The sequence below is a fragment of the Hydra vulgaris genome, chromosome 09, assembly GCF_038396675.1.
Source record: "Hydra vulgaris chromosome 09, alternate assembly HydraT2T_AEP".
Lineage (NCBI taxonomy): Eukaryota > Metazoa > Cnidaria > Hydrozoa > Anthoathecata > Hydridae > Hydra > Hydra vulgaris.
This window is the reverse complement of record NC_088928.1, coordinates 13,415,001-13,437,500: the sequence shown is the minus strand read 5'-3', so window position 1 is coordinate 13,437,500 and position 22,500 is coordinate 13,415,001. Positions and strand designations below refer to the sequence as shown.

Genomic DNA, 22,500 nt, shown 5'->3' with positions numbered 1-22,500 from the left:
CACGTTTGGATAAGAAACTTTATTTCCATTTTTTTAAAAAACTTCTAATTTTAATAGGAAAAGTATTAAGTCCTAATTATAAAGTTGGTGTTGTATATTTAATTCTAACATTTATTCTTTATCATATATTTTTATTTATTTTAATAATATGTATTTATGCATATATATATGGGTAAATTTAGGAATATATATAAAAGAAATATGTACATTTTATATATGTATATATAATGTTTATATTTCTAGTCCTAATTTTAGAGTTGGTGTTGTATATATAATTCTAACATTTATTATTTATCACATACCTTTGATATGTGTTTTTATTTATTTTAATATTATGTATTAATGCATGTAATTATGAATATATATAAATATATATATATATATATATATATATATATATATATATATATATATATATATATATATATATATATATATATATATATATATATATATATATATATATATATATATCAGAAATATAAACATTTTATATATATATATATATATATATATATATATATATATATATATATATATATATATGTATATATATACATATATATATACATACATTATATATATATATATATATATATATATATATATATATATATATATATATATATATATATATATATATATATATATATATATATATATATATATATATATATATATATATATATATATATATATATATATATATATATATATATATATATATATATATATATATATATCAGAAATATAAACATTTTATATATATATATATATATATATATATATATATATATATATATATGTATATATATACATATATATATATATGTATATATATATATATATATATATATATATATATATATATATATATATATATATATATATATGTATATATATACATATATATATACATACATTATATATATATATATATATATATATATATATATATATATATATATATATATATATATATATATATATATATATATATATCAGAAATATAAACATTTTATATATATATATATATATATATATATATATATATATATATATATATATATATATATATATATATATATATATATGTATATATATACATATATATATATATATGTATATACATATATATATATATATATATATATATGTATATATATACATATATATATATATATGTATATATATATATATATATATATATATATATATATATATATATGTATATATATATATGTATATATATGTGTGTATATGTATTTTTTCATATATATATATGTATATATAATAGATCTATAGTTTGTTGGCTTTGGGAAGAGCGGAAGGAAAAAAGTGATTCTTACGCCAACATATACGTCACATTTAATTACTTTTAACTTTCGTCCAACATTTCCGTGTTGGACGAAAGTAAAAACCATTAATTTAATTACAAATTAATCGTTTTTTAAAAAAACCACAAAAACGCAAATTTAATTGACCAGAATGTTTTAAAAACATTGTGAATGTTTTTAACAATATAAACAATGTTTTTTTTTTATTTTTTTTAATAAAATGTTTTTATTTTTATTTTTTTTAATAAAATGTTTTTATTTTTATTTTTTTTACTGTAAATCATGCGCGGAGTGTTGCTACATCGACTATCTTATAGCCTGACTCGCAAGGGAGTGCTGCTACATCGACTGACAAATAGCCTGACTCGCAAGGGAGTGCTGCTACATCGACTGACAAATAGCCTGACTCGCAAGGGAGTGCTGCTATATCGACTGACAAATAGCCTGACCCGCAAGGGAGTGCTGCTACATCGACTAAGGGTTTGGTTGGGGCAGGCAGTCTATCATTATTAAAAAAAAAAAAATTCCGGTCTTGCATTTTAATTTTTACTTTTTGTCAACAAAATATCTCAAAAACTCTCGCACAACATCTAAGTGTAGTATATATATACTTATATATATATATATATATATATATATATATATATATATATAAGTATATATTATATATACATATATATATATGAAAAAATACATATACACACATATATATACATATATATATATATATATATATATATATATATATATATATATATATATATATATATATATATAATGTATGTATATATATATGTATATACATACATACATATATATATATATATATATATATATATATATATATATATATATATATATATATATATATATATATATATATATAAACATATATTTTTGTTTATAAATGTATATATATATATATATATATATTATATATATATATATAATAAAAACATATACGTATATATAAATATATAAATATATATAATTATATATATTTATATATATATGTAAGTAAAACAAATGATGCCTTTTTTTTAGATGATCTATTACAATGACTTCACAATCTTGAAGCAGAGGCAGTTGCTCTATGTTGTTGGGTAGAAGATGGTTGGTTATTTTTGTCAACTGGTGTTCATGCAATGAAAGCTGCCTATAATAGTTTTCCAATTGATTATTTATGGAACAAGCTTAGAGTTAAAAGATTTAAAGTTACTGGAGGTCATTAAATTTTACAGTACTCATTCCTATTTTAATTGTTTTATATGAATAAAAAAACTGTTATAGTTTTATATTAATGGTAAAGTACTATATCAAATAAACATCTAATAAGTCTTATTTTTATTTTGGGATAAGTAAAATTTTGATTCTGTTTATTGTATTATGATTACCTAGATATATATCGTAATCTGTTTGCACTGGGTCTACATTTTAGTTTTTACATTTTTGCTTATATTTGTTTTACTAAATAATTACTGATAAGTATCTATTATTAGATAATGAAGTAGGCGAAGGATTTAATTTTACGACTACAGAGGACTCCAAAAAAGAATGAAAGTAATTATGTTAGTGAATGATTGTGTTACTCTTTGCATTTAACTTTTTATATGGTGAAGAATATATAAAACTTAATATTAATTATTAGTCATATCTGATTTTAATAATACTGTTTAAATTTTTTTGACATGTGATAATTTGATTTTAGGTGTAAGTTTATTTAGTAAAGTTCTGGTAGATCAAAGATAGAGGAATGATATGGTTTTAACTGGTTTCCATCTTATGAACAAAGTACATTATATGATTTAAATTGATGGTTTATAGTTACAACTATTCAAGTAAGTTTAATTTAGTTAATTTATGCGTATACGCATATATATATATATATATATATATATATATATATATATATATATATATATATATATATATATATATATATATATATATATATATATATATATATATATATATATATATATATATATATATATATATATATATATATATATATATATATATATATATATATATATATATATATATATATATATATATATATATATATATATATATATATATGTATATATATATATATATATATATCTGTATATACAAATATATATATATATATACGTATACATAGATATATATATATATATATATATATATATATATATATATATATATATATATATATATATATATATATATATATATATATATATATATATATATATATATATATACGTATACATAGATATATATATATATATATATATATATATATATATATATATATATATATATATATATATATATATAAATATATATATATATTAATATATATATACATGTATAGCATTAATATTTTTGATAAATTTAGAACTCTAACAATAAAAACAAAATTATTTACAATGAAATCAACATAACTTCAAAAATTTGATTGTAATAAAGAAAAAAATTATTTATAATTTTTTTTAAATCATTGTAAAAGTAACTCTTTTAAATGAAATGAGCTATTTTACAATTATTTTAGATTTCAAAATTGCCCATATATATTTTTAACAGGGTTAAGGTCTGGACTTTGTGGTGGCCATTTAAGGATGTTAGCTTTACTTTTTTTTTGAGAAACTGTTGTGTCGCTTTGCATGTGTGTTTAGGGTCATTGTCATGGTGAAAAAAAAATTTGCGATCAATTCTTAAACGTATTGACATAAATTTTTTGAAAGCCAATTAACATACAACTTCCCTGTCATTATACATTCAACATTCACCAGTTTTTCAACATCCCACACTATTTGAATCAAAACATCCCCGAGCCATAGGCGAACCACCTCCATGCTAGACTGTTTTTGTAAGATTTCTATCTAAGAGTGCATCACAAGGTCTGCGCCAAACTCTTTGTCGTTTTTAAGCCAAGTTTTTGACATTTATTCTTATCAGTCTATAACACTAAGTTCCAAAATGCTTCACACTTGTTAATATGCAGTTTTGCAAATGCTAAAAGTTTTTCTTTGCTTATACAACTAATGAGGGGTTTACTTTTCTGGAGAAGGTTTATTTAAACCACCTAAATTATTAAACCACTTAAATTAAGTCTTCCCTTTACAGTTCGATAGGAAACATTTAATTTAAGATTTTCAACAATCTGCCTTTAGGTTATTGTTGAATTTTTTTTTTATCAGTGCAATTAGGATATTGGTTATTGTTAAAGTCTTAATGGGGCGACCAAGTCTTTTGTGATTTTCAGCAGAACCAGTTGTTTCATACTTTATACACATCTTCCTAACACCACTTACTGATATTTGATATTTTTCATCACATTGCTTGCAGGTTAAGCCCTTTTTTCGATCAAAAGTGACTCAAGATCTGATGTCCAATGAATAATTTTGATGATAAACCATTATTATTATTTTAACTTTTTCTAAAAGTAAATTCCAAAAAATATAGTTTGAAATGCTTATTGTTAATAACTTTAATAAAATATTTTTGATGTTAATACTTTTAAGTATATAGTTATTGACAAAGCATTATATTTCATTATAAAAATGTAGATGTTTCTTACTTTTGTCACATTTATTTTAGAGAGAAAAACTGTAAGTTAGAAAAGTTCATTTAATAGATTTACTTTTGCATTTACTTAAAAAGAGTTATAAATGTTTTTTTTTCTCTCTGAGATCAAATTTAAAAAAAAACTTAAAACATATGCAGTTATATTGATTCTGACGTAAATAATATTGTATATATAAATATATATATATAATTATATATATATATGCAAAATTATATAATTGTGTATATATATATATATATATATATATATATATATATATATATATATATATATATATATATACAGTAAATTACAGGTTACTCGAACCTCCAAGGGGTATAAGAATTTATTTCAAATAACCTGAAACTCGAATAACTGAATATGCTCTTTAAAATGACCTACTTTAAGTTTCTTTCAAATTTTAATAAAAGTAGAAAGTAAAAAAGAAAAAGACCCTTGGAATAGATGCTACTTAAGTTTTATCCTTGTAAAATAATAAATATTTTACAATCCATTGAAAATATAGTCCATTTTTTATTTATTTTTTGTTCCTTAAATATGTTTTTTTATCTTCAAGGGTAGCAAAAATTGTTTCGAATAACCGAAATTTTTAACAACTGCAGGTTCGAATAACTGCATTTCTGCATAACAGCATTTGCATGAGTTTGTTAAAGAAAATTCAAAGGAAATAAAAATTGCTTTGAATAAGCAGACAACTTTAATATGTGCCATTTCGAATAACCGGGAGTTTACTGTATAATAAATAAATAAATATGTATATATATATATATAATTTATATATATATATATATATATATAATTTATATATATATATATATATATATATATATATATATAAAATTTATATACATGTACATATGTAATTTATTTATATATATATTTTATATATAAAAATAATAATCCATTTATTTAACCATAAAATTTGAAAATTTACAATAATATTTATAAACTCACATAAATAAGGTTAGGTGTCACTCATATAGTTAAAAACTAGTCAATGGAGTGTAACCTGAACCTATAATTATAAATTATATATATAAATAAGTTATATATACATGTATGTATGTATATATATATATATATATATATATATATATATATATATATATATATATATATATATATATATATATGTATATATATATATATATATATATATATATATATATATATATATATATATATATATATATATATATATATATATATATATATATATATATATATATATATATATGTATATATATATATAATTATTTACTTTTTAAATGTAATAATAATTATACTAATTTAATAACATTTTTTTTACATTTGCTTTCAGACTACTAATGGTACAAGTTTTGTTTTTTGATTTAGATTCTGTATCTCAATGACTGGCCTATCGATGTTGTATATCTGTTAATTGTATTTTTATATATTGCATAAATATATATGCAAACACTCACACACATAAATTTTAAAAAAAATATTTATGTTTTTATATATAAATTGTATATGTTAGGCTTTTTTATATTTATCATTGTATATTACTGTTTGTATTAAAAATTTATTTTGGAAATATTGCGAGGGCAGAGTTCAACTTACAATTTAGTTTTATTTGCCAATTCAATATATATTATAGCCACGTTTAATTAAGTTTAATAATATTTTGCGATTTTTTATACAGCGCATTTAAGCGTTGATTCAACGTTATATTTCAACCTTTACTCGACGTCTTTGAGTCACGTTAAATCGACGTTTTACTAAAAACGTTACAAATCCTTGCAAAATAGACTGCTTTAACAGCGTTTATGCAACGCTTTTTAGGTAACGTTTTTTCAACGCTAAGTTGCGACGTTTATTCAACGCTTTTTATGTAGCGCTTTTTTAACGTTTAGATGCGACGCTTTTGTAACGTCATTTAGTAACGTTTTTTCAACGTTACGCAATAACGTTTAATCAATGTCTATTAAACAACGTAACATATCTTTGTAAACTCGATTACTTTGTCATCGTTTCCGCATATATATCCCTAGCAAACATGACAACGTTGAATTAACGTTGAAAACCAGTCGCAAAAGATGTTGCGGAAACGTTGACAAAGTAATCGATTTTGCAAAGATATGTAACATTGTTTAATAGACGTTGATTAAACGTTATTGCGTAACGTTGAAAAAACGTTACTAAATGACGTTACAAAAGCGTCGCAACTAAACGTTGAAAAAGCGCTACATAAAAAGCGTTGAATAAACGTCGCAACTTAGCGTTGAAAAAACGTTACCTAAAAAGCGTTGCATAAACGCTGTTAAAGCAGTCTATTTTGCAAGGATTTGTAACGTTGTTAGTAAAACGTCGATTTAACGTGACTCAAAGACGTCGAGTAAAGGTTGAAATATAACGTTGAATCAACGCTTAAATGCGCTGTATAAAAAATCGCAAAATATTATTAAACGTAATTAAACGTGGCTATAATATATATTGAATTGGCAAATAAAACTAAATTGTAAGTTTAACTCTGCCCTCGCAATATTTCCAAAATAAATTTTTAATACAAACAGTAATATACAATGATAAATATTAAAAAGCTTAACATACAATTTATAGATATATATATATATATATATAAAAATATAAAAATTTTCTTTAAAATTTATGTGTGTGAGTGTTTGCATATATATTTATGCAATATATAAAAATACGATTAACAGGATATCGTATCGATAGACCAGGATATCATTGAGATACAGAATCTAAATCAAAAAACAAAACTTGTGCCATTAGTAGCCTGAAAGCAAATGTAAAAAAAAAATATTATTGAATTAGTATAATTATTATTAAATTTAAAAAGTAAATATATATATATATATATATATATATATATATATATATATATATATATATATATATATATATATATATATATATATATACATATATACATATAACTTATTTATATATATAATTTATAATCATAGGTTCAGGTGACACTCCATTGACTAGTTTTTAACTATATGAGTGACACCTAACCTTATTTATGTGAGTTTATAAATATCATTGTAAATTTTCATATTATATGGTTAAATAAATGGATTATTATTATTATATATAAAATATATATATAAATAAATTACATATTTATATATATATATATAAATTATATATATATATATATATATATATATATATATATATATATATATATATATATATATATATATATATATATATATATATATATATATATATATATATATATATATATATATATATATATATTTATATATATATATATAAACTTATTTATTTATTTATTATACAGAAAACTACCGGTTATTCGAAATGTCACTTATTTAAATTTTCTGCTTATTCGAAGCAATTTTTATTTCCTGTGAATTGTCTTGAACAAACTCATGCAAATTTTGTTATGCAGAAATGCAGTTATTCGAACCTGCAGTTGTTCAAAATTTCGGTTATTTGAAACAATTTTTGCTCCCCTTGAAGATAAAAAAACACATTTGAGGAACAAAAAAATATAAATATGTATATAAATATATTTATATACAAAAATAATTTCGTATATATATATATATATATATATATATATATATATATATATATATATATATATATATATATATATATATATATATATATACAAAATTATATAATTTTGTATATATATATATATATATATATATATATATATGTATATATACAAAATTATATAACTTTGTATATATATATATATATATATAAATATATACAAAATTACATAATTTTGTATATATATATATATATATATATACAAAGTTATATAATTTTGTATATATATATATATATATATATATATATATATATATATATATATATATATATATATATATATATATATATATATATATATATATATATATATACAATACTATTTACGTCAGAATCTATATAACTGCAAAAGTTTTAACTTTTTTTTTAAATTTGATTCCATAGAGAAAAAACAAACATTTATAACTCTTTTTAACTCAATGCAAAAGTAACTCTTTTAAATGAACTTTGCTAACTCACAGTTTAACTGTCTAAAATAAATGTGACAAAAGTAAGAAACATCTACACTTTTTTTATGAAATATAATGCTTTGTCAATAACTATATGCTTAAAAGTATTAACATCAAAAATATTTTGTTAAAGTTATTAACAATAAGCATTTTAAACTATATTTTTTGGAATTTATTTTTAGAAAAAGTTAAAATAATAATAATGGTTTATCATCAAAATTATTCATTGGACATCAGATCTCGGGTCACTTTTGATCGAAAAAAGGGCCTAACCTACAAGCAATGTGATGAAAAATATCAAATATCAGTAAGTGGTGTTAGCAAGATGTGTATAAAGTATGAAACAACTGGTTCTGCTGAAAATCAGAAAAGACTTGGTCGCCCCATTAAGACTTCAACAATAACCAATATCCTAATTAATTTAAAAGATTGCAAATTATATGAATCAGGAAAGCAAGATGAAGGAAGCGAATTCCAAAGAGCTGATATATATATATATATATATATATATATATATTTATATACATATATATATATATATTTATATATATATCTATGTATACATATATATATACGTATATACATATATATATACGTATATAAATATATATATATACGTATATACATACATACATATATATATATATATATATATATATATATATATATATATATATATATATATATATATATATATATATATATATATATATATATATATATATATATATATATATATATATATATATATATATATATATATATATATATATATATATATACACACTAGTGGCCATTGAATTAAAGCCACTTGATGATTTTGCTGTAAAATGAAATATGTATAAAAAAGTAAGAACAACGTCATGCCGTTTGGTTTGTTTATATATGGCGTCATTATTATTTATGTTATGCATATTATACACGTGTTTGGCTTAGTAATTAATTAAATTTCATGATTTCTTGCTAAAAAACTATAATGTTGTTATTGCTTATTTTAGTGTGATAATGGGGAAAAAGCCAGATATTAATGATTTTGTCAAGGGGCAAATTGTAGCATTGAATGCTGAGCATTATTCTCAGCGTGATATTGCAAAGAAACTGAAGATTTCTAGAGGTGCCGTTGAGAATGTTTTAAGATCTGGAGGTGTTTCACGACGTTCCAACTGCAAGGGAGTACGAAAAACAAATCATTGTGATGATCGTTATTTGAAGAGCATTGTTGTGTCTAGTCCGCATACTTCTTCTGCACCCATTGCAAGCCTAGCTAGTGACAGGGGTATTCAAGTGAGTGCTAGGACTGTTAGAAGACGTCTGTCAAATGACTTTGGTCTTGTAGCTCGCAGACCAGCGAAGAAACCTCTAATCACGAAACAACAACTCCTCCAGCGATTGAAGCCGCGCAATGAAAGACAAGTCAAGGGAGTGGTGGGAGAGAGTCATGTTCACAGATGAAAGTACCTTTCAGCAGCTACGAGGCCCTGGTTACAATTATGTCAGACGTCCTGCCTCTCAGCGATTCAATCCCAAATACACCTTCAAAACTGTCAAACATCAACCAAGCGTCATGATCTGGGGTGGCATCACAGCAAGTGGTCGGTGTGGACTGCACATCTTCGATAAAGGGGAAAAGGTCAATGCCAAAAAGTACTTGGAGGTTCTTGAAAGTAAGCTTCAAATCCACATGAACATCTCAGGAGCAACAATTATGCAACAAGACTCAGCCCCTTGTCACACCGCAAAGATTGTCCAAAAGTGGTTTTCAGACAACAACATTGAACTTCTTTCCAATTGGCCATCAAATTCACCTGATCTAAATGTGATTGAAAATTGTTGGCAAATTATGAAAAGGAAAGTTGCTGCACATCATCCTACATCAGAAAAAGACCTGAAAGAGGTTTTGAAGCGTGTGTGGACGGCAGAAATAACACCGGAATACTGTAGAACACTTGTTCATAGCATGCCTGATGGCATTAATGCTGTGCTTAAAAATAAAGGATATCCTGTGACTACTGACTTAATTCATCGTTTGAGCTAGAACTTTATTCAGTGTATTGTAAGGTTAAAATTGCATTTGATAATATGCCTGCTAGACCTTGTTGCTAGAGTAAACTGTGTATTTTCCAAAAATTTGCTGCTGGCTTTATTTCAATGGCCACTAGTGTGTGTGTATATATATATATATATATATATATATATATATATATATATATATATATATATATATATATATATATATATATATATATATATATATATATATATATATATATATATATATATATATATATATATATATATATATATATATATATATATATATATATATATATATATATATATATATATATATAGATGTAAACATAGACATATACATTTTATGGAAGTCAAATTTTACAATTAAAAATAGTCACAATTCCATACATAAATTAACTAAATTAAACTTACTTGAATAGTTGTAACTATAAACCATCAATTTAAATCATATAATGTACTTTGTTCATAAAAAGGAAACCAATTAAAACCATATCATTCCTCTATCTTTGATCCACCAGAACTTTACTAAATAAACTTACACCTAAAATCAAATTATCACATGTCAAAAAATTTAAACAGTATTATTAAAATCAGATATGACTAATAGTTAATATTAAGTTTTATTTATTCTTCACCATATAAAAAGCTAAATGCAAAGAGAAACACAATCATTCACTAACATAATTACTTTCATTCTTTTTTGGAATCCTCTGTAGTCGTAAAATTAAATCCTTCGCCTACTTCTTTATCTAATAATAGATACTTATAAGTAATTATTTATTAAAACAAATATAAACAAAAATGTAAAAACTAAAATGTAGACCCAGTGCAAACAGATTACGATGTATATCTAGGCAATCATAATACAATAAACAGATTCAAAATTTTACTTATCCCAAAATAAAAATAAGACTTATTAGATGTTTATTTGATATAGTACTTCACCGTTAATTATAGAAGTTTATTTAATATAGTACTTTACCATTAATATAAAACTATAACAGTTTTTTTATTCATATAAAACAATAAAAATAGCAATAAGTACTGTAAAATTTAATGACCTCCAGTAACTTTAAATCTTTTAACTCTAAGCTTGTTCCATGAATAATCAATTGGAAAACTATTATAGGCAGCTTTCATTGCATAAACACCAGTTGACAAAAATAACCAACCATCTTCTACCCAACAACATAGAGCAACTGCCTCTGTTTCAATCTGTTTTTAAAATAAACAACTTAAGCCCAAGATTGTGAAGTTATTGTAATAGATTATCTAAAAAAAAGGCATCAATTGTTTTATTTACATATATATATATAAATATATATAATTATATATATATATATATATATATATATATATATATATATATATATATATATATATATATATATACATATAAACATATATATTTGTTTATAAATGTATATATACATATATATATATATATATATATATATATATATATTTATATTTATATATATATATATATATATATATATATATATATACATTTATAAACAAATATATATATATATATATATATATATATATATATATATTTATATAAATATACACACATAAACACACATATATATACATATATATATTGTATGTATATATATGTATATATACATATATATATAAATATATATATATATATACATTTATAAACAAATATATATGTTTATATGTATATATATATATATGTATATATTATATATACATATATATATATATATATATACATATACACACATATATTTATATAATATATATATATATATATATATATATATATATATATATATATATATATATATATATATACATTTATAAACAATATATATGTTTATATGTATATATATATATATATATATATATATATATATATATATATATATATACATAAACACACATATATATACATATATATATATACATATATATATTGTATGTATATATATGTATATATACATATATATATAAATATATATATATACATTTATAAACAAATATATATGTTTATATGTATATATATATGTATATATTATATATACATATACACACACATATATATATACATATATATATATATATATATACATATATATGTATATATAAAATGTATACATTTCTGATATATATATATATATATATATATATATATATATATATATATATATATATATATATATATATATATATATATATATATATATATTCATAATTACATGCATTAATACATAATATCAAAATAAATAAAAATACATATCAAAGGTATGTGATAAATAATAAATGTTAGAATTATATATACAACACCAACTCTAAAATTAGGACTAGAAATATAAACATTATACATACATATATAAAATGTATATATTTCTCTTATATATATTCATAAACTTACCCATATATATATATATATATATATATATATATATATATATATATATATATATATATATATATATATATATATATATATATATGCATAAATACATATTATTAAAATAAATAAAAATATATGATAAAGAATAAATGTTAGAATTAAATATACAACATTAACTCTATAATTAGGACTTAATACTTATCTTATTAAAATTAGAAGTTTTTCAAAAAAATGGAAATAAAGTTTCTTATCCAAACGTGTTTTTATATTAAAAAAATTTAATAATTTATACTTTCATTATTGGTCGAAGATTTTATACTGAATATTTGCTTGATAATTAGGGTAAGGTGTTTAAAGTTTTTGAAATAAATAAAAAAATTAGTCTGCGAACAGACTAAATTTAGTCTGACTTATCATGTTTTATTAATTTTGATATTACTTAAAACATCTGAATCTTATTAAAATTAAGTGCTATTTTTAACTTAGAAATAACATATTTAATACAACTTATTAAAATGGTCATTTTAAAATAAATAAATCATCAACAAAAATAACCTGAATAAACCGAATATACTCTGAGATTTATATATATTATATACAATTTGATGCAAAATCTAAAAGTTTTAAATTAGCCGCAATAAAAAGAAGTTATAAAACATAACTTTATCAAAATATTTTTTTTATACCATCTGCATGCATTCTATTAAGTTTTCATTGCCTTTTCTTTACGGCAAATTATTTTAGTAATGGCTAGTTAATGAGACAATAATTTTTAATGTGTCACTTCCTCAACGTTTTCAAAACAACGTTTAATTAACGTTGGCAAAATAACACTTTTTCAACGTTTTTTAACTACCACATTTTCAACGTTGGTATATGTAACGTTGAATAAGCGTTGTTTCATAAATAGCTTAAATACGTTGAAAAAGCAGCTAATGTCTAACGTTGATAAACCTTCAACTTTGCGACGTTTTTACAGTGATTATTTGCGTACTTTTATTCAACGTCGAATAAACGCGGTTTTTTGAGAAGATAATATAAGTTGATATTTATACGCTTATTCAACGTTGAAAATGTGACGTTTAAAAAGCGGTTTATTTTTAACGTTGATGAAGCATAGATTTTGAATCGTCTTTAAAATGGCTTTTTGCGTAAGTTGATTAAACGTTGAATAAACGTCTTTTTTTGAGAAGCTAAATTACGTTACAATTTCAACGCTTATTCAACGTTTAAATTTACCGCGATTTAGTATACAAAAACAAACATTGATTCAACGTTGAAAGCGCGTTGTTTTTGTGACTGCAACGCTTTTTCTACGCTGCGACCGGTTTTCAACGTTGATTCAACGCTGACATGTTTGCTGGGTTTTGCGACCGGTTTTCAACGTTGATTCAACGTTGTCATGTTTGCTGGGTCTATGCCATTTATCGGTACCTTGCTCTACATCCATATAATTACTACCATAAGGCTTTAGTGAATTCAAAAAACTTAAATCTATTTTAATATTTTCAATATTACTTTTCAGTTGCTCACTAATTTCATTACGTTGTGGTATGCTTTTGCAATTTTGATATACTAGATCTGTTGTTTCAACTTGTATTTTCAAAGAATTCTGATTTATTATAAGATTTATAAAAGAATCATTTAGGTGTATATTTACAAGTATCACTTTTAATTAAAGAGTCATTATCTACGTAATATTTTATTTGCTTTATTTTTTCTTCGTCTACTTTTATTACACTTTCATCAAACAGTTGTGTTTTGCAATATTGGTGATCAGCTAATGCTAATGCTGTTCTAAATGTATATTTGTAATGCAAATGTTGTCCAACAGAAATCTGTGTCCCAAACGTTGAATTAATTAAAACAGAATAATTGTGTGTTTCAATCGGTTTTTTGTTTTTCAACTGTTCTTTTAGTTTTTTTACAACCAAAGTTAAATCTCTTTTATAATTATTTGAGTTTGGATCAGCAGGAGATATTTTTAATTTACCTTTTTTTTTTTCAATTTGGCTGATTTTGGTTTTATGTTTTTAAGTGGAACCATAGGTAAAGATCCTTTTGAAAACCGTTTGTGTCACTTTTGTAGTTGTGTGCACGATATTTCTAAAATTTTCTCATTAGTTTCAAAATAATGTTTTAAATATAATAAAAGAGCTAGAATATGACAGCGCAATCCACTAGAGCATATCGGACAACTTCAATATGCTCGTTTAGGAGCTATGCTTTCAAATAACACAACAGCAAGCCGTATATCAGTACCATTGGATTTTTTAATCATTCTTGTTGGCCAAAATTCCCCTGCTTTTTATACGAACAATAATTTAAAAATGTTTCCTCGTTTACAAGGGGGTACAAAGTTTCATTTGAAGAACATTTTGATGTTACTTGAGGTATATCTAACAGGTTAAGACAATATAATTAATATAAGTTGATTAAAATTTACATTTTATTGACAAATTTTTTTTTTTTTTGAATAATAAATGGCTTGAAAAATATGGTCCCGAAAACCCCAAAATAGGGTTATTTCGTTGCGGTGAATATCTCAAAAACTATGTATGGTATCAACTTGAAATTTTTCAGACTTGCTTTTAATATAATGAAAAAGATCCTGTACCAAAACAAAAGAAAAACAGTTTTTTTTTAAAATGAAAAAAACACTTTGAAAACAAAAAAAGGGCATTTTTGACCATATTTGGACTTTAATATCTTTTTATCGAGTTATCATAATGCAATAAAAGTGGTAGGGGACATCCATAATAACTAAAGGAACAACTTCTGAAAATTTTATGAAAATCAGTTAAGAGAATAAAGAGATAATTACCGCAAAGTCGTGAATTTTAAAGAACTGAGAAAAACGCATTTAAACAAAAAAAAAAACATTAAAACACTTCAAATAAAAATATAAAAACACAAAAAAAAACCTATTGAAAATTGTTATCTTATTATAAACGTATTGTGGAGTAAAACTAACGCAAAATTAAAATAAAATATGTTTAAAAAAAGTGATAATATTAATAAACAATACTATTATTAAAGTAGTATTTTAGTTAGAAAAAAAAAGTTTTTCTTTTGATTTGTGATTATAAAAATCATAAACTTAATTAAATATTTGTTTATAGTAAATAAATAAAAAGTTTATAGTAAATAAATAAAAAGACTAAAATTCTCCTGCACCATAACATAAACTCTCTTCTTCCTCATCTTTGTCCCTTACGAATACTTCTTAACTGCTTTCGCCTGGTTTTTCCCTTTTCATTACATTTTTTTTCCATATTTCTAACTCTTTTCAAATCAGACAATGCCAAAAAACTTGAAGAATAATGCCCTGGTTTTAAATAAAGTTTTTCAAAAACTCTATTGATACCATTAAGTCGATCATTAAAATTAATGATTGCAGAACAGCAACCTAAATATAATACATCAATTCCAACAAAAACATCTTTTAGACAACGTTTCCAAACTAAAGCATTTAAAGATTCGTTTTATAGTTTTACTAGGATAAAACTTTTGCTCCCATTGGCAAGATTCACATGAAAAAAATATACAGTGTGATAAACCTTTTTTAAGTTTAGCATCATGGTTAAAATTAACATTTGCAGAACATTTTGGACAGCAGCCTATGGCAGTAATTATTTCTTCTAAAATGTTAGTGTTCATAAAAATATAGCAGTCATTGGACTGATCATCATTAGCAGAAAAATTATTTTTATTTACAAAATCATTATTTACAATATCGACGGAAGATTTACTACTGCAACAGGATGACATTATCTTCATTTTTTTGCAGAGCTTCATTTGAATTGTAATTCTTCTAAATTAGATGGATTTTCTTCAGCTACAACGTTTGATGATTTATGTTGGTTTCCTCAGACAGAAAATTAGCCTAAGAAAGTTGTGGTCGTTGTAAAGTAATTAGACATTTACTGAAGAAATCCGTTGAAAACAATGTAACACACTGCACCAAAAGCATTTAATAATAAACAAAAAGTAGTTTTAGAGTAGCAGTCACCACAAATGAAGTTTTTTTGTATTAATTTTTATGGTATTTTGTGGGATAACTTCCTTTTTAGCTACATAGCAACGGAATAAACAATCTGTTGCTACGGACAAATTTATGAAAATGCCTAAACTGCATTATTAAAAACTGATTTTTAATAGGGTTAGCTTTATTTTTATATAAAACTAATATGAAATTTGTAATCTACGATAATTATATTACTTAAAAACTTTAAAATTGAAAAAATGATTTTTTCGATTTTTAATAGTGGTCTATCACCTTAATACATTTTTTCATTTAGATTTTTTAAAAAACATTAGCTCTTCAAGAAAATATATAAATTTTATTTTATAATTTCATTTAGTTTTAAAGTTACAAGCATTTAAAGTTTAAAAACAAATGGGACATCCATAAAGGGTCACTAAGTATTTTTTTAAAGAGAGCATTTATCATTCTGTAAGAGACTAAAAAAGTTAGCTGCCCCAACTTGCCCCATTTTGAAATAATTTAGTTTCAAAAAACTCATTTTATTAAAATAATTAGCGACGTGAAAGCTAATATGCGTAAATTACCGTTAATTTTTATTCTTTGAGAACTTTTCTAGACGTTTCTGAACAAAACTTTTTAATGTGAATATATATATAAATATATATACATATATATATATATATATATATATATATATATATATATATATATATATATATATATATATATATATATATATATATATATATATATATATATCAGCACTTTTTTTTTCAAATAAATAATTTTTAAAAAATTGACAGAAAAAATGATTTAAAAAAAAACAAAAAAGGTCCTTAAAACTATTTTGGAGCCCCTTAATTCAGCACTGCGGCGCCCCCCCCCATATAACTTTTGTTCCTACGGGCATGTATACATATATAAATATGCATGCAAAAGTTAATATCATTTTTCTTTCACTTTGGTATGAAATGAATATAAAGTTTACTAAAAATCAGTTTTATTTAGTTATTATGGACAGGATTGAGATTGAAAGTAATGAATTATTTTAAAATTTACTTTTTGATTTCATTTTTTTTACACAAAAAAGTTCTCTTTACCACCCCTGACCATATTTGACCCTTTTAAAAAATTTATGGTCTTCTTTCCTTGTCTACCCTTTTTATATCATAGAGCGAGTTTTCAAAAATTTTGAATAAATAACTTCAAAAAGAATAACTTTGGTCTAATTTTAAGTTATTCCTGATGACTGCGTAATAGCGAGAAAGAGTCGCAGCACTTTTTTTTTTATAATAGGGAATTTATGCTATTTTTATAGCCAACATAAATTTTATTTATTTTAAATAGATTGCATCCCTTAAGATATTTTATTTTCAGAATGGTTTCAACGACCTCTTTAGCTTATTTAGTTCCAAAGATATGGATGTTTTAATATTTTCAATACTTGGACTTTTGAAGAAATATTTGCTTAGTGTCGCGTTAATTTTTTGGCACCGAAAATTTTAAAAAAATTTTTTTTTTTCTTTTGCGTAAAATTAATCTGCAATAACAAATTCTTCATAAAATTTGTTTAGAAATAAAACAATGAATGTATTATTTTATTATTTTAACAATTTATTAATGTAATTTTTATCCGTGTTTTACAAACACGAACCATTAAATGATTAACCATTAAATTAAACAGTAAAATATGCTTTTAAAATTTCTGAAGATTTTAAACGTTTTAAACAATGAAACATTAAATGTTTGAATATTTAAAATGTTATTTAAAACAAAGTTATTCAAAAAAATTAATTTGAACTAATTTTTATTTGAATTTTTTTCAATAAATTATTAAGTGAAAAACTCAGATCCAAAACATCGAAATACCTAAAGATAATATTTTATCTTTAGGTATTTCGATGAAAGCAAAAACTTTAATCTTTTAGAATATTTAAACTATCTTTTGATATCGTTTACGTGACGTTTATTCAGAAGAAATAAAGTCGTAAGTAAAAGCAATTAACCGCAATTGTAAACTAATAGATTTTTTGTTAAGGAAACAGTTTTTTTAATAATTTTTTTGTTGTTGTTAAAAATTAGTTAATAAAGAAAAATAAAGTGTTTTAAGTTTTATCTTAAGGAATTAAATATATAAATTCCTTTTAAATATATAAATTATTTTTTGTCATAATAGTTCAAAAAAAGTACGATTTATTTTGATTATTAGTTACTGTATGTCGTTTTCGTTACGCAGCGAAATCTCGTAACAAGGCCTGATTATATACATATATATATATATATATATATATATATATATATATATATATATATATATATATATGATATACATATATACATATATGTATATATATATATATATATATATATATATATATATATATATATATATATATATATATATATATATATATATATATATATATATATGTACATATATATATATATATGTATATCATATATATATATATATATATATATATATATATATATATATATATATATATATATATATATATATATATATATATATATATATATATATATATATATATATATATATATATATATATATGTATATCATATATATATATATATATATATATATATATATATATATATATATATATATATATATATATATATATATATATATATATATATATATATATATATATATATATATATATATATATGTACATATATATATATATATATATATATATATATATATATATATATATATATATATATATATATATATATATATATGATATACATATATACATATATGTATATATATATATATATATATATATATATATATATATATATATATATATGTATATATATATATATATATATATATATATATATATATATATATATATATATATATATATGTACATATATATATATATATATGTGTATATCATATATATATATATATATATATATATATATATATATATATATATATATATATATATATATATATATATATATATATATATATATATATATATATATATATATATATATATATATATATATATATATATATATATATATATATATATATATATATATATATATATATATATATATTTATATATATATATATATATATATATATATATATGTACATATATATATATATATATATATATATATATATATATATATATATATATATATATATATATATATATATATATGATATACATATATACATATATGTATATATATATATATATATATATATATATATATATATATATATATATATATATATATATATGTATATCATATATATATATATATATATATATATATATATATATATATATATATATATATATATATTTATATACATATATATATATATATATATATATATATATATATGTACATATATATATATATGTATATCATATATATATATATATATATATATATATATATATATATATATATATATATATATATATATATATATATGTACATATATATATATATATATATATATATATATATATATATATATATATATATGTATATCATATATATATATATATATATATATATATATATATATGTACATATATATATATATATATATATATATATATATATATATATATATATATATATATAAAATTTTTTTTTCCACTAAAATTGTTATAACTTTGTCAAATCTTATCCAAATGCCTATACCTTGGTATCAAAAGATAGATGTAAGAGTAGGCTATAAGTTCACATAACTCTATAGATAAAAGGGGTGTTTAGAGGGCCAGAGGGGGTACCGGAAAATTATTGTCTCATTAACTAGCCATTACAAAAATAATTTGCCGTAAATAAAAGGCAATGAAAACTTAATAGAATGCATGCAGATGGTATAAAAAAAATATTTTGATAAAGTTATGTTTTATAACTTCTTTTTATTGCGACTAATTTAAAACTTTTAGATTTTGCATCAAATTGTATATAATATTCGTCGTAACTTTAAAAAAATACAAGTTTTTCGCACGAAAGAGTGTTTTTCTGATAAAATATGTTATCTTTATACATAAAAAGGTTATCTGATTTGCTTCCATTCCATTCCCAAATATTAGTGGTCTATTTTAGATTAAAGGGTGGATGTCTTTGTTACGTTTAAACACCGTCGTAGTGAAATGTTACATTTTGATAAATATTTTAACCTAAAAAACATTGATTATATTTTGTGTTAAAAAGTTTAAATTACATTTTCTTATTTTACATCATATACAAGTGGTGTATAAATTGACATTAGAGGTGGGACATGCGCCACGCCCAACGACCCCCCCCCCTCCCCTCCCAGTCTTATCCAACTTAAAAAAAAAATTTGTAAGATATTTGAAAAAAGGTTTTAAATTGAGTTTATTGAAAAAGAGAAATAAGTATTCGAAATTATTTTACTAGAGGAGGGGCGTGTGCCACGCCCAATGACCCCCCCCCCTTCTTATTCAAACTTGAAAAAAATGTCAATGAAAATTAAAAAAAAATTTTTTAATTGTGTTTATTTGAAAAGGGAGAAATAACTTTACAAATCTCACCACATTACAAGATGCAAGTTGAAGTATCCACCCTAAAATGTCTCTAAAAAGTATATATAAAGACTTAATATATTAAAATTTCAATTCGATTTGCCTAAACAAAGAAATAATATATAATAATTTATTAGAAATTAATAACATTATAAATAATGTAAAAAAATAAACTATTATTTCAACATCAATAATGCAAATATAATTTTTAGGAACTGTAAACATAAGGTAAACTAATTTAAAATCAAATAACTATTAACAAAGTCAACAGTTTAAACAAACTAAAACAAGAATAGTAAATAAGTATGCAAAATACTCTTCACATTTACTGACATTTGAAATATTCTATATTCTAAAATCATTAACATATACAAACTGATACAAACTTACCAGTGATAGGCTGTGTAGATTCAACTAAAAATAACAAAAAAATTGTACACAAAATAATTTGAAATTGTCAACAGTAAGTTACAAATTTAACAATCGTCAAAGCTGTTCTGCTTTAAAATGTAATATAAAACAATTTAATATAAAACAATTTAATATAAAACAATTTAATATAAAACAATTTTATAT

General features: G+C 21.0%; 3 long non-coding RNA genes across 5 annotated transcripts in view; 1 reads left to right on the top strand and 2 right to left on the bottom strand.

Annotated features, from left to right (window-relative positions):
* LOC136084575 (uncharacterized) overlaps positions 1 to 12,247 on the bottom strand; it is an 18,832-nt gene extending 6,585 nt beyond the window's left edge. For all 3 annotated transcript variants that reach the window (XR_010640648.1, XR_010640649.1, XR_010640647.1), the window contains exons 1-3: positions 12,041 to 12,247; positions 11,660 to 11,728; positions 11,391 to 11,520 (exon numbers count right to left, since the gene is read on the bottom strand). This is a non-coding gene — a long non-coding RNA (uncharacterized LOC136084575). The remainder of the gene's footprint in view (positions 1 to 11,390; positions 11,521 to 11,659; positions 11,729 to 12,040) is intronic.
* Positions 2,386 to 22,500, top strand: part of LOC136084574 (uncharacterized) — a 25,772-nt gene continuing 5,657 nt past the window's right edge. The window contains exons 1-3 of the long non-coding RNA XR_010640646.1: positions 2,386 to 2,561; positions 2,837 to 2,905; positions 3,046 to 3,175. This is a non-coding gene — a long non-coding RNA (uncharacterized LOC136084574). The remainder of the gene's footprint in view (positions 2,562 to 2,836; positions 2,906 to 3,045; positions 3,176 to 22,500) is intronic.
* Positions 21,377 to 22,500, bottom strand: part of LOC136084573 (uncharacterized) — a 2,239-nt gene continuing 1,115 nt past the window's right edge. The window contains exons 2-4 of the long non-coding RNA XR_010640645.1: positions 22,315 to 22,338; positions 21,934 to 21,976; positions 21,377 to 21,558 (exon numbers count right to left, since the gene is read on the bottom strand). This is a non-coding gene — a long non-coding RNA (uncharacterized LOC136084573). The remainder of the gene's footprint in view (positions 21,559 to 21,933; positions 21,977 to 22,314; positions 22,339 to 22,500) is intronic.